Genomic DNA, 13,122 nt, shown 5'->3' with positions numbered 1-13,122 from the left:
GCCTAATTTTAGTCCGCCTTAATTTCTTCCAGAGGTTGGACTTCCCTGTTGTTATTCTATACCTTTATAGCATGGGGTTAAGAGTACTGTACCTTAATATGATTGTTTACTTATAATAAACCTTATTAACTATAGTTACTGATTTGTGGTCCTTAGTGTGTAGCCAAATGGGTTACGCTGTTACTTGATTTTGATTAATAAAGTGTTAACTCACCTCACCTCTCAGTCAGATAAGAAAGGTCAATCGTAGGACAAATTTTAAAAGGTTAGCCCAAAACACTAGATCAATCTGATAGCAGGGAATGGTTTACCTACTGACGTGAGGGAGTTAGGGTAATCCCAGTCTAAGCCCCAAAAGGCCATGGTTCAATTGAAGGATTGATACAGTTCCAGCAGGTTTTAAATGAATTGTAGCGGTAGAGAAGTGTGAGTATTAATAGGGTTGCACTTTGCAATTGCTTATGCTTAGATTGCGATATTGTGTAGTGGCTGAGTGGTGTTCTGCGGACATGATTTAAGTTGATGTGTGAATGTGGAGCTAAATGCAGAGAAGTTGAAGTGGTTATCAGGTCCGGCATGGCCTAAGATCCTGGGATATAGAGACTAAAAGTCAGGTTGGCAGTGTAGAAGATACTGAATGTCGTTTTCCGCTGCGTTGTGGTGCTGATCGTGCGACATTATCAACAGCATTATTGAGATAGGGACTTTATCTTTGTGTGATTGTGGGGTATGGTAGGTAAAGTTGATTTCAGTGCACAGGTAAGAACTATATCAATCCGAGTGAGATCCTGCTGGTCGTGGTCATTTGAAGTGAATGTCACGATAGGTCAGAAAGTGTTGCTCCGGTCTGTCTCTTGCATGTACGAAGATTCTTTAATTTCTTTAGAGGAGCAGACACTTAGGTGTTGAAATTGCGTGTATTTATTTTGCGCAAGATTGCTTAGAGAACGCACTTGTGAAAATTGTAAAGGAGGGCAAGCTGCTGCAAGGAGTGAGATTGAGGTCACAGTGTGTCACACTGGCATAGATCAGTAGGTGCAGAGCTGCACTGGTGTTGGTGAATTCACCATAAAGAATCGCGCTGGTATTGGTTGTCATCACTGAACAGAGAATTGTGGGTGAAAAATCATTTCTTGATTTAAGCCAAAAGTCATTTGCGAATATTGCATATTGTTGATCGAAAATGACATTTTTTAAAGCATTACAAAGCCTTGTGAAGTGAGATGTGACCATGCCTGTTAGAAAGGGAGAAGAAGCATCACCCAAAGGTACACTAGGTCATAATAGGGCGATAGATGTGGGTCTTCACGTATGTTTTTTGGCTCACACAATGGCATAATGGCACAGAAAAAAATGGTGCATTGACATTTCTTGTTATGGGACGTTTAATTTGAGAATTAGTGAACATTTAAGGAGGACTCTGTATGACATGAAATCTCTTCCTAGACCTACGAATTTATGTAGCATGTAATGTCTGGGAACATATAACTCATCTTAGGAGGAGAGAGAGATTTCAGGGAAGAGTCAAGAAAGCCATGAGCATTGGTGTGGATGCTAGATGGAATGCAGAAGAGAAATCTTGGGGAACTGATATGATCGAGGAAGCTAGACTACATCCGTCATTAATGAGTGAGGAAGAAAGAAAGGTAAATGCAAGGATAGTAAAAAGAAGTAAGAGACTGGTGATACAGAGAAAATAGTTGAGGACAGTGAGAGTAACTCAAATGAGTATTTTATAACCGAATTGTTGTTGAACCATCCACCTCCATACAATGTAACCCAAACTGGAGGAGCAAGTAATGTACCTATTGGTAAAACATTTGATGTATCTAAGGCACCAGTAAATATTAATCCAAATTCAAAGGGAGAGAATTCATCAATGACAGCCCTTTCAAATGTATTTGCTGTAAATGCTCCAGATGCATTGACAGTTCCTGTCACAATTGGTCTTGTAGTTCCTTTGAATAAACCCGGATTACCAGGGAATACTACACATACTTTGCCTGTTCCTACTGGAATGAGTGCTATAGCTATAGCTACTGACTCATTGGACAGATTCCTCAGACTCCTATGGTTCTGACACAAGGAAATACCCCATGTACAGTGAGTACAGACCCTATATTAAATCAGAAAGGGTTCGACCCAACTAGAAGGTTCCCTCAGAGATCATCACCTTTTTTTATGCCTTGAATGAATGACTTTCCAAATGTGAACTACAGTACTCCCAGGACAGAAATACCTATGGGAACTAACTTCTGACATGTTTTGAAATCACCAACTAATGCAAATATTAGTACCTATAACATAGAGATAATTCTTAATACTCCAGCAGTCATACTGCTTGAGAACTTGATGACTGGCTCAGAGGTATAGACATTCGGACTGGTAGTGAAAAACCTGGAATGAGCAGCAGAAATGCTCAGCTCCCACAGAGAGAACGGGCAATTGATGTAGCTAAACTGAAAGTAGACTTAGAAGAAATGATAATTGACACTCTTAATTTGTCTCAATTAAATGCTTACCAGGAAGATGAATTATTGTTCATGTGTAAAGATATTACTTGACATGCAGGACAGGCTCATGAAAGATTGCCTGAATTGACTCTCAGACATGGTATTGAGTTGCAGAAATCTAAAGCCTAAGAAAGAAGTTACCGGTTAAGCTTCAGTGATAGATATCTCACTAACATGCGACTGCCAGGAATAAAATTACAGTTCAAAGAATTGATTGCCTATGTTCAAAAGTGGAGTGAGTTAGATAAATGGGAAGGTAAATGGGCAAAGAAAAAGTAACCAAGAAAGGTCAGGGTAGAATTGCCTCCATCTGGAGCAGTGGACGAAGATGTGGATATACACTTGCTTCTCATGAGAGAAGTATCTGGTGGAGATTATATCCACATATCTTGGAGCAAGACTTATCTTGTGTCATTCACAAATGATTTTCCGATATTGAGAGAGAACCCAGTGGAATGGTACAAACAAATTGATCAATTTGTAAAAATATGGAAAGTTCTGTGAAATGATTTGAATACCTTATTTGAAATTGTAGTTCCAGGTTCCAAAGTTGCTGTGGATTTGCCCAAGGGGTAACCGGCAAGACATTCTATATCACATGGTCTGTCCCCAGGGATAATGAAAAAATATAAGCAGGTAATTCGATTTTTTACATCAAAAATATCTCAGGAATAGATTAATTGGGTCAAGATTGACAGAACAACCCAGGAATCCAAAGATTCAAACAATGCTTACTATGAGCAACTGTTTAGACATTTAAACAGTTCAGTAGGACTGAGACAATTGAGGCAAAGACTTGAGGCATTTTGTTTACAGATTTGTGTATGGATTGAAGCTTGAGTTTAGTTCCATGATTCAACAGCATTTGATTTGCTGGCAGAGTAAGCCCATTGATGAGGAACTGAGATACAGCAAGTATTGTAGCGGCGAATTGGAGATGAAACACAAGAAATTGAAGGAGAAATTAATGATAGCACAAATGAAAGCTGCCCAGTTAGGTCAGAATCAGCAGTTTGGTGCTGATGCTGTTCCCATGCAGGGAGTAGGGGCATTGGACGCGCAAACATTGATTTATTACTAATAACATGGCTTTTGAGAATCAGGTTCAGAATGGTGGATTTGTGCATTCACAAGGAAACAATATGGTTCAGACACAGCAAATACAGAGACAAAGGGTTCACAATCCCAATGCACTCCAAGCTCAGGTAGTGCATGTTCCGAAAGACCCAATGTCACAACAAAATGTAAACATCGAAAAATAAAATGTGAATCAAGTCCCCAATGTGAACACCAATCCTTTTGTTAATCAAGGTGTGTCCCAACAGTACTCAATGATGCAAACAGATGATGATTTCAGCCCAGACCTGCTTCAATGACTGGGCCTGAGAGGGGAGGTTGATTGCATACTTGGTCAACCTTAGAGGTAGACCAGTGTGGTCCATTGGCAGATGGGAATCCCTTATCATTCCTTTTTTATTCTGATGCTATCTGCTCTACTGTGAGAACAACAGTGGTTCCCAACCTATCCCTCTCGGGACAAACAATTCAAGTTGTACATAAACAAATGACTAATCCAGTTTAAGAAGTGGTACCTGTCAAAGTAGGGTCCTTTGAGGAGATTCACCGATTTGTGGTGTGTGATTCGAGTCCTGTAAATCTGTTTGGACAAGATCTCTTACGCAAGCTGAATTGTTTCATTTGGTATAGTCCCAAATTATATAGCGTTTCAAACTCATAATGGCAACGCTGCTTTTAAACTTATCAGAGAGAGATCAGAATTCGGACTGTACCCCACGCTGACAAAAGATGACTTGCACCAGGAGCTGAGAGACACAGTGTTACCTGAAGTCTGGGGCTTTTCAGGGAAGACATAGGTCTAATCAATGGTGTTGAACCAGCCCACATTACAGTGATACAAAAGGGGGTGGTGATGGACGGAGCATCTGAATCAATCAAACACTCACACCCAGTCAAAAGATCTGGGTTTAATACATCACCGTTCTTTAGCCCACTCTGCCACCCCATTTCAGACATGGCTATATGCAAATCAGTCTGACCCTGTGCCTCATGGGAACAGTCCAGCCCGAACTGCCAAGCCATGTCTTCCCTGGACCGGAAACAAGCTTCCGAGGACCGGTTTCTGGCATTTCAGCCGTCTTCAGCCCGGCTTGCTTGAATCCAGTGGCAAAGTGAGCAAGGGACTCACGTCTGAGCATACCCTGCCACACTTATGGCGGCCAAAAGCAGTACAAAAGGGGGTGGTCCATGAGGCACAGGGTCAGACTGATTTGCATATAGCCATGTCTGAACTGGGGTGGCAGAGTGGGCTAAAGAACGGTGATGGATTAAACCCAGATCTTTTGACTGGGTGTGAGTGTTTGATTGATTCAGATGCCCCGTCCATCACCACCCCCTTTTGTACCACATTACAGTGAAGTCTAATATTGAGTGCCCGAGACTCCCACAACACAATTTGACCACTAAAGCCATGTCTGAGATTATTGTCCTGTGGTACCGAATCCACCTGGGACTTTGTTTCAGTTTCCAGGTGAGGCACAGTGGTTCTCTGTCATCGATGTGTGTCAAGCCTTCTTTTCTATAGCATTGCATGAGGATAACCAGTTCCTTGTCGCTCTCGGCAGGCGTGTTTTGGCATGGTGCCGAGTACCACATGGGTATACGGAGAGCTGATGGAGCGAGATAGAAAACAAAATTTTGTTTAAACTCGCAAAGTCACATTTCCATAACATGAATAAAATTATTAATGATTTGTGATATGTCGTGCTAATACAACCTAGATTAAACTTTACACGTGGGGGGACTAACATGTGTGCTCATAAACGTGCATAAATGTTGCATCTTTTTGTTCGTGCAAAATAATGAAATAATTTATTGTTTTCGTTTTTGTCATTACTAACTGCTGCATATTTAAAATAAGCATGTGCTTGTTTTGCTTTTCCTTGTCTGTGTGATGTCATTTCTACTATTCTAGGTGCATATGGGTCTCATAGAAAAACGGAGACTGGTAAATATAAACGCTGCTTTATTTGTTTGCAATGGCTAGGTAACATTTTGATTAATCGGGTGGGTTAATTAATTAGTAAACCATGGGGTGGATACAGAATATACTTTATTTCTTACATTAATACTTTTCTTGTGTTTGTTTTATACTAGAAATCATAAGTTGCCTGCTTTTGAGGCCTAGCTATTTGAGCCGCAAAATAAAAGCTGATCTGAATTTCTGCAGAAAGTCACGAGACGTCCATTCTGAATTAAAACGTTTGCTGAAGCTGCATTCACAAAGCAAAAACTGATGAGCTGACATCATTCTGTCGGACATGGCCAAGGTCGAAAGTGAACTTTTTGTCAGTCCTTAACTTGGCATCCGCGGAAGTTGCACTGTAAGACTATGGAAGCTGCGAGGATGACTTAAAACAAAGTTGCAATCGCAGGAAGCCTCTGGCTTCACGTGGAAGAGACAATGGTCTTTGTAAGACATGATCTTGTGGAACTTTTTAAGAATCGGGTGACATGTCACTTGTCACTCTCAGCCAATGGGACGTCGAGTATTTCTGAAAATTTTCCTTTGCTAGTTTAGTTAGCGTAGAAAGGTATAAAAAGTCATGCCCTTAGGGTTGGGCTGGCTGCTGCTTTCTGACTTTCCGATGAGGGTGATGTGCTGCTGGACTTTGCGTGGAGCACGTAAGAATCCTCAAAGATCTTTACTTTAATTTCTGTCTATTTAGCTCAGCTAGGGAAATAGGTTTTAGAAATGCTAAACTTTATATAATTTCTTTAAATTGATTCAATTGCTTAAACTGTATTTTTCTTATTTCTTACCATCATGCTTGCTTTATTGCAAATAAATTTCATTTATAAGACTTACAACTTATATACCATAATTTAGAAAATAAAATCTTACTTTTGACAAACAAGCTGGTCTTGGTTATTTAGAAGTATAGGTTACCTTTAGCTAGATCACGTCGCCTATGGTGGTCGTTTAAATGGTTGGGTTTTATTCTAATGACAATATTCTTTCTGCAAATGTATAAAATGTTTATAGTTTGTAAATAATGTGTATATAGATTTATTCTGACCACCTGATTCAGTAGGCCCAAAATATATCAGGTTCATAAATGGGTCCATGTTTAGTATAGAATTTTGTTTATAGGTTATGAAGTTGGGTAGCGTAGTTTATGATATATTTTCTATAGCCCGCTGGATCAATTATCTGGTAGCAGAAATGGATGGTTGCTAAGGGGTAACCAAGGTAACATGTTGGTTGCTAAGGATTGCGTCATGGTATGGAAATAGGATCAATGTTTTAACACTTGTTAAGTTCGTTTTTCGTGCCTATCTGTAAGCTATACCGGTATAGATTGTGTGGCGAGAAATTAGTCACGCAAGCCATCTGTTCGTTTGTAGTGATATCGCCGAGTATCACAAGAGGTATCGCCGTGTACCATAGTGTTGTCGCCGAGCAGCACAGTTTTAGGGCTAGGTCTGATTCTTGTATAGTGAGGATTTTCTAAGAAATCAAAGCAGCATGAGAATAGGGACAAAGCGCCTTCCATAAAACTCACTGTGATGAGAGTAATAGTTATATCCAAGCTTGAGTGAAGGGTAAAATTTAACGTCGGTGCATGATTATCTATAAACAGGTTAGAGTCCTGTACGGGTACATGTTTCATATCTATAAACAGGTGAGAGCCCTGTACGGATAACGTCGTTATTTTGCTAACGGTGCATGATTTCTATAAACAGGTGAGAGTCCTGTACGGATTTCGTGTGTGTTTGAATTTAGGGAATTTTCCGTGTAAAAGTGCGAGTTTGAGTTGTATTTTATGTTCAAGTGGAACTCTTAGAACTTTCACTTCGCGGTGGGTTCAGAGCAAAGCGAGTTCATAATTATACGTGTTAGAAGGGTGGGGTAAGGTTACTCTACTGACAATTGAATATTATCCTTAGTGTGAATAGCGCCGTCTATTCCGAAGTGTGGATACTTGAATGTATGTAAACTATCCTAATTAGTGAAACGAACAGATGTTGTCCTTATAGTCATTGTTAAGAATTAATTTACACTGAAAAGTGTCCTTAAAATGGCGCTGTGAAAAGATTTTGTGAAGGAGGGGTAAGCGCCAGGAGTGAGAAGCGAGAAACCGCAGCTGCTGTGTACGTCACAGAGCCGCGCTAGGATTGGGTGACCTACGTCACAAACTGTATTCTGATTGGCTCCTGAGTCTCTGACGGCCTGTGAGCTGATTGGTCCTTAGGAAAATCTCCAAAATTATTGGTTGAGCAGGAAACTGACGTAACTCAACTGCCATTGGCTTGTTGGTGTGTTTCGCGCACGGATTGGTTGTTTTGCGGAACATCCCGGAAATATTTTACGAACGATTTTGTGAAATAAATTTTACTTTTGAAAATGAGTTATCATTTTAAATATGCTGAGAAAAAGACAACATTATTTCAGAAATTTAAGAATTTATTTTCACCTAACAAGAAAATCGAAACGCGAGGTGGTAAACTACTTCATAAGTATAAAACACCTGCAGCGTACATGGAAGGTGAATACGGATATCATACTGTCTTATGGTTCGACAGTTGGAAACGTTATACTAAAAACGATGGTGTTTTGGCTTGGCCTGATGATGGTTCATTTAATGTAAGAGTTTTAAGAAACTTACGAGAGAAAATGAATGCTCTTGTTCCAAAACCGAGACCAACTCAATTTGAAGCTTTAGTTGAGTGGGAAGATGAGATGTATCAGTTACAAAGAGAAGCTAGTGGAATTAAAAGACCTTCTAAAAATCCATCATGGAAAAGAGAAACTCATGAAGATAGATTACGAATGTGGAGACAGGGAAACATGAGTGAAGGATTGTATTTAATTCATGAAATGGTAATGGGTTCTCCTACAGGAAAATCTATGGAAAGTGAATCTGAGGATGCAATTATGGAAGAAATATATACAACTGCTAGAAATAAACAGCCTAATCAGCCTTTGAGACCTCCTAGATCATGGTCTACTCCGGTGGTTTCTACTGAAACTTCACCGAGTGCACCTCCAATTAGTGAAGCTCCTAAACTTTATCCAAATAATTGTGAAATCACTGAAACTCCTAGAAGACCAGAATTTGAGAATGCTCGAAATGAGGGTAGACATTTTTCAATGACTCCAAGAGCAAGGGAACCTCCAAAAGATTATACAAGAGAGACAAGAAATGTTGAGGATGATGATTATAATGAATACTTAAGGTCTAAAGAAGAATTAATCAAAAGAATGACAAAAGGCATGGAAGCTGTCACAGTTCCAGTAACAATAGGTCCTGTTCAGCCTGTATTCGATCAAAGAAATACAAACAAAGCTGGATTAACTATTCCTTTAAATACAGAAATTCAAAAGCCTGCTGAAAAATTTTATTCAGACTTGACAGAATTAAACACTTCTAGATCGAGAATGCCTGATTTAACCTTTAATGAGGATTTATCTCCAAAAACACCAATGGGTGCTATGTCAGATGTAGGAAGTCCCGAAGTCAGGGTAACCACACCAAAGCTTGATGTGGCCAAATTAAAAGCAAATATTGAAGAATTAATAATTGGAACAATTGGCCCAGATAGTTTAAATTATTATCGGGATGATGAACTATTATTCATTTGTAAAAGTATTCAATGGAAAACGAAGAATAAATATGATCAATTAGAGGATCTAGCTGCAGAACTTGAAATCGATGTGAGTAAACAAAAGAATTTTGCAAAACATTACAGATTAGATTTCTCAGAAAGCGACATTGAGAGTTTGAACTCAATGGGAAGAATAGTTCACATTAAAGATTTAATTGTCTATATCAAAAAGCTAGGAGAACTGAACAAATGGAGAGTGAAATGGACTAAAAGGAAGGAAGATGAAAGATTAGAAAGAATGTCAAAACAATTTCCAATGAGAGAAGTTGCAGGTGGAGGATATGTTCATGTCCCATGGTCAAGACAGGACATTCTGTTATTCACAAATGACTTTCCAAAATTGAGAGAGAAACCTGTTGAGTGGTACAGGCAAGTCGATAGATTTATCAAAGTATCAAAAGTTCTGTGGATTGATTTGGATGGATTTTTTGACATTGTTGTTCCATCTGATCTTTGGACAGAATGTAAAATATCTATTAGTTGGCCAAAAACAGAACCTGAGCGAATCAAAGAAACAGGTGCCCCAAATCCACTTGTAATGGATTTTTACGAGAAAGTAATTGTTTGGATGAAAAACAAAATTCCACCCAAAGAAGTTGATTGGGTTAAAATAGAAAGAACAGAGCAGGAAACAAAAGAATCAGTTCATTCTTTTTATGAAAGACTACTGTTAATCTTTAAACAATACAGTGGTTATGAAAAATTAGATGAGAAAGACATGAGTCATTTTATCTATAGATTTGTTTATGGACTAAAACCTGAAATTGGAGAAATGATCAGAACTAGTATTGTCGGATGGCAAGCACTATCTATTGATGATATTCTGAGAAAGGCAAAATATTGTAGCGATGAATTAGAAGTAAAACAGAAGAAGCTAAAGGAGAAAGCCATGTGGGCACAGGTAAAGGTGGCTGAGCAACAGATTGCCAGCATGGGAAATAAGAACACTAATTTTGTTCAAACTGGAAATACGAACCAGATACAAGGAAAGTTTAAAGGTAATAATTTCCAAAAGAAATTTAGCCCAAAGATAGAAGAGCTGAAACAAAGATTACCTTGTTTTAATTGTGGCGAAATTGGACATTGGAGGGACGAGTGTCCTCATCCTCCTAGAAACTTAAAGAATCCCTTATTGAATCCACAGATGCAGAATGGTGTTAACGTGCAACAACAGCTACAGATGCAACAGGGGTTAAATGAATTTAATATTCAGCGACAATTACAACAACAGCAACAACAACAGGTGAATAATCGTCAAGACCAGTTGCCACAACCACCTTTTCCGAATTGTGGGGGAGTTCAAAAATATAATCCAAACGTGGGATTTCAGGGATGTGAACAGGTAATAAAACCACAAAAACAGCAAAAGCAGCAAAGGGTTCAAATGCAAAATGCTTCACAACAGTTTTTATTGACAGAAAGCCAAGACAGTGATTCTGATGATTATTGCTGACGGTGCCCGAGAGAGGAGGAAGAGTGTGTTGTTGGAGCCACTCTTGAGGTTGACCAGTCTGGTCCTTATGTAAACGGGAAAGTTAATGATGTAGACATCACTTTTCTAGTGGACACTGGTGCTACCCGTTCTACTGTTAGATCAGTGGAAATTGAAAACCTACCTCTCTCTGGGGATACCATCCAAGTTGTCGGAGTAAGTAATCAGCAAATTAAAACAGATTTAACTGATCCAGTACCAGTTGAAATTGGAAATTACAGAGACAAACACAGATTTGTGGTTTGTAATAGTAGTCCAGTAAATCTATTAGGTAGAGACATACTATGTAAAATGAATTGCAGAATATATTGTTCTCCTGAAGGAGTTGAATTACAAACAATGGAGGAAGATGGTTTGTACAGAATGACAATGATGATGATGGAAGCAGAAGAAACAAAATTGTTTCCTGCATTTGAAGAAAAAGATTTACCTGAAGAGCTAAAAGAAACAGTGAAATCTGAAATATGGGATTTTACTGGGAATGAGATGGGTCTGATGAAAAACGTAGATCCTGTTAAAATTACATTGAAGCAGGGAATAGAATTTCCAAACACTCCACAGTATAAAATGAAAACAGAGACAATTGAAGGTGTTACACCTGTAATTGAAAAATTAATCAAGCAAGGTGTATTGGAAGAAATGAAGAGTAGCTCTTGTAATTCACCAATTATGGGAGTTAAAAAGGCTAACGGAACATTTAGGATCGTACAAGATTTGAGAAAGGTTAATCAAATTGTTATTCCATGTTGTCCTGTGGTTCCAAATCCAGCAGTGATTCTATTTCAGATTCCGTATGATGCTGAATGGTACACAGTCATTGACCTTTGCAATGCATTCTTTACTGTTCCTCTACACCCAGACAGTTATGAAATCTTTGCTTTCAGATTCCAAGGTAAGACCCTTGGATGGACAAGAATCCCTCAGGGCTATACAGAAAGTCCTTCAATCTTTAACGAACTGTTAAAAAGATCATTAGAAGATTTAGACTTACCAGGTAGGTCTACGTTGGTGCAGTATATTGATGATTTGTTAATAGCTGCAAAGACAAGAGAAAATTGTGTAACAGACACAATAATTCTGTTAAATCGCCTTGCAGAAGAAGGACATAAAGTGTCCCCAGCAAAACTACAGTTTTGCAAACAGGAAGTGAAATATCTTGGTCACAGAATTGCAAAGGGAAAAAGACAAGTAACAATAGAGAGAATAAAAATGATTCAAGCAATGTTACCGCCAAGAACACAAAGACAGGTCAGAATGTTCCTGGGAATGGTAGGTTACTGTCGACAATGGATAAGTGGATTTTCAGTAATTGCGAAACCACTACAAAGACTGACCAAATCAGATGTAAAAGATCCAATTATTCTCAATAATGTTGAGATGGAATCTTTTGAAAACCTGAAAAAGAGCTTATGCCAAGCTCCTGCTTTGGGTATGCCAAATTATGAGAAAGATTTTGAACTGTATTGCAGTGAGAGAGAAGGATGTGCATTATCTGTGTTAATTCAGAGACATGGGAACCTAAAGAAACCTATTGCATATTTCTCTGCAGTTCTTGATCCAATTGCAAAAGCATTACCAGGTTGTTTAAAAGCAGTTGCAGCTACAAGTATCAGTCTTGAACAAAGTGAAGGAATCATTATGGGATTTCCTGTGAAAGTTTTTGTGCCTCATTCAGTTGAAATATTACTGACAAGAGGTAAGACTCAACATTTAACAAGTAGCAGATTGACAAAGTATGAGAAAATCATACTAGGAGCAGATAATGTTTCGATTTCAAGATGTTTGAATCTGAATCCTTCTACATTACTGCCTGATTCAGAAATCGTTAATGACATTGAGACAGAACATGAATGTTTAGATGTCATGGAATTCTGCACAAAACCAAGAAAAGACATCAAAGACAGACCTTTGCCTGAATCGGATTTTGTCTACTTTGTAGATGGCTCATGCTTAAGATCCGAAGGTGGTGTCTTGAAAGCTTCATACTCAGTTTGTACAGTCGAAAACATTAAAGAAGCATCATGTCTTGAAGGAGTTCGTTCAGCACAAGTGGCTGAATTGATTGCTTTAATTCGTGCATGTGAAATATCAAAAGATATAAGAGTTACCATCATTACTGATAGCCAGTATGGGTACGGAGTTGTGCATGATTATGGACAACTCTGGTCACAGAGAGGATACATGACATCAACAGGGTCACCAATTAAAAATGCAGTTTTCATTAGAAGATTAATTGAAGCAATACAATTGCCAAAAGAAATTGCCATAGTCAAGTGTGCAGCACACACTAGAGGGACTGATTATATTTCCAAAGGAAATGCCTTCGCAGATGAAATAGCAAAGTACTGCGCAAGAAAAAATTATTCTTACAATCGGAATAGAAGTACAGAAACTGATTCAAATTCATTAATGCTAACAACTATTGTAGAA

Source organism: Lissotriton helveticus, chromosome 1_1 (assembly GCF_964261635.1).
Source record: "Lissotriton helveticus chromosome 1_1, aLisHel1.1, whole genome shotgun sequence".
Classification (NCBI taxonomy): Eukaryota; Metazoa; Chordata; class Amphibia; order Caudata; family Salamandridae; genus Lissotriton; species Lissotriton helveticus.
This window is presented reverse-complemented; position numbering follows the sequence as displayed.